Genomic DNA, 3,019 nt, shown 5'->3' with positions numbered 1-3,019 from the left:
AAGAAATATCTGATAAACATACATATTTACTTAGGTTTGGGCAATTGATTAGAAATGCACATGTGCACTTGAAAACAACCCAAACCAAGCAATTTAAATTATACTTCTCTRACAGCACACACACACACACATGTATTGTATTGTATAGTTAAAAACAACCCCATGTGGTGTGCTGTAAATTTATATATATTTAATTAGATAAGTTAGACTTTTAAAATAGTATATAAGGTTTACAAATTTTAAATAAATTTAGAATGAAAGATTTCTCACTCGACGAAAGATTGTTTTGAATTCCCCCCACCAGCGGTAAGGTTGGCAAAAATCTTTGTTGAGTTTTCAAACAATATACATGTATACCCTTTCTGTCATAAAAATATATATATGTGACCTGGTCTACGGAAAGGGGGCTTAGGTGTCAAAAAATCCAAGAAATCAATTTTCACTTTTTAGTTGATTTGGATGGAAGATGAGATTTTTAACAGCTGTTTCCCAGAAAACTAGTTTTCGCGCGTTAGCTCCCTTTTCGTAGACCAGGTCACATATGTATATCATATATTGTATGAGTGTCCATGCTTGTAACTCGTACAACCGCACAAAAATTGCAACAAAGTGTAAATCCGGCCAGCCGTTAAATGCGTACGTCGGCTTAGGGATGTATGTGTATATAAGTACATAGGCATGTGTATGTCAATATTGGTGTGAATAAGAACAGTCTCATAGGTCAGAGGAACTTCGAATAATCATATTCGTATATTTTATAACTCCACGAGTGCAAAAACAACGAACGTTTTTTTCGCTAGACTAATCGGACCCACACTATCGGAACAGATAGCATACGTTCAATTATGAGTTCAAACTACTGAGTAAAATAGTAAAATTACACCAGTTGTATGGGTTCTGGACTAACGGAAAATATTACTCATTTACAGGAGTATAGAGCAAGCGTCACATGGAAGTCAGTTTAGTTCCGAAGGCGCTTAATTTATAGTAATTTGTTCACCCGTTCAGTACCCGCTGATGGAAGCAGAGAAAGAGAAAGACCTTCACTCCATTTGAAAGACCAGGTGGAGAAAGGACCTGACTTCGATTGGAGTGTCCAATTGTCACCACATTGCTCGTTAACTCTGCTATAACTGCGTAAGCGATGTCTACGCCAGTAAAGAAACTAATGCGGCTGTGTAAATTGACGTTGCACAACACCAAAAGCTCAGTCAGAATCGGGTAGGATACCAAACGAGGTTTCAGACAAGGCGACTCCCTATCGTGCGACTTCTTCAACCTGCTCCTGGAGAAAATAATTGGAGCTGCAGAATTTAATCGAGCAGGTACAATCTTTTACAAGAGTGTACAGCTGCTGGCGTATGCCGATGATATTGATATCATCGGCCTCAAAACCCGCGCCGTTAGTTCTGCTTCCTTCAGACTGGACAAGGAAGAAAAACCAACAGGTCCGGCAGTGAACGAGGGCAAGACGAAATATCTCCTGTCAACAAACAAACAATCGTCGCACTCGCGACTTGGCTCTCACGTCACTGTTGACAGTCATAACTTTGAAGTCGTAGATAATTTCGTCTATCTTGGAAATAGCTTAAACACCGCCAACAATGTCAGCATAGAAATCCAACGCAGAATAACTCTTGCCAACAGGTGCTACTTCGGACTGAGTAGGCAATTGAGAAGCAAAGTCTCTCTCGACAAACAAAAACCAAACTCTATAAGTCACTCATAATTCCGGTCCTGCTATATGGTGCAGAGGCTTGGACGATGGCAACCACTGATGAGACGACGTTGCGACTTTTCGAGAGAAAAGTTCTGCGAAAGATTTATGGTCCTTCGCGCGTTGGCCACGGCGTTTATCGCACTCAATGGAACGATAAGCTGTATGAGATACATGACGACATTGACATAGTTCAGCGAATTAWAAGACAGCGGCTACGCTGGCTATGTTATGTTTTCCGAATGGACGAAAACATTCCAACTCTGAAAGTATTCGACGCTGTACCCGCCGGGGGAAGCAGAGGAAGAAGAAGACCTCCACTCCGTTGGAAGAACTAGGTGGAGAAGGACCTGGCTACGCTTGGAGTAACCCATTGGCGCTTGTCAAAACCTCCGTAAAATCTTTGATGTGGATAAAAACTAATTGGTTGTTTTTCTGGAAACTTTTTCTTTATGCACTAGATATTAGTACAAATGTAAAGTTTCATGGAAGCACCTTTTGATTATTATGAAAGCGACTTTTGTTGGCTCAAAATCAAACGAAGAATTCCACTTCCTGAGGATATTGTCCTATTCAATAAGTCAACTTGTCCGTTCAAACCTCCCTAGTATTTACATATATAGTTTTTTTGCACTTACTTGTGGGTGATTGGGTTCGGATTTGTCAAAGGATTTGGGTTTTTTCCACTCGTTTTATTTTTTATTAATTTTTTACTTGCAACATCATAAAAACTTGCGCTATGTGTGCAAAGAAGCAACTGAGTGTGTAATAGACAAACCGATCATTAATGCGTTGATAGTGTTTGCGGGCGTTAGTTGAAAGAAAAAATAACGTTGAAACTATATGCTATAACGTAGATATATTTCAGCCCTTCCTTCCGATGTTCTCAATTAGAATTCTTGAAAATAGTCACATTTGTATTTTTTTGACGTTACGTGACAAATTTAAAAATATATATGTATATGTAGGGGAATGTGGGGAATCCCTGGCCAGCGCGATATTTTTTTCCCTAGTATAGGTTGACAGCTGCAACCAACTGCCATCGGCTCGTCTCATACTATGCTCAGTTTCTATATAGCACTCGAGCTGTGATTTTTCGTGCAGAACTTCAACAACACAATAGTTTTTCAACATTTCCTGATAGTTTCGTGCTCCGTGAAAATTTTTTTTAGTCATTATGCCGCGGTACTATCCCAAACAAGAGAAAATTGTTGATTTCGACAACATTTTGGAGGTGATCAAGTCGGTGAAAATACATCACAACAGCGTTCGACAATCTGCGACGGCACACAAAATTCCGAG

Source organism: Bactrocera latifrons, unplaced genomic scaffold (genome assembly GCF_001853355.1).
Source record: "Bactrocera latifrons isolate USDA-ARS-PBARC rearing strain unplaced genomic scaffold, ASM185335v1 scaffold_612, whole genome shotgun sequence".
In the NCBI taxonomy this organism is placed as follows: Eukaryota; Metazoa; Arthropoda; class Insecta; order Diptera; family Tephritidae; genus Bactrocera; species Bactrocera latifrons.
The sequence above is the reverse complement of the archived record's forward strand: the minus strand, read 5'-3'. Positions refer to the sequence as shown.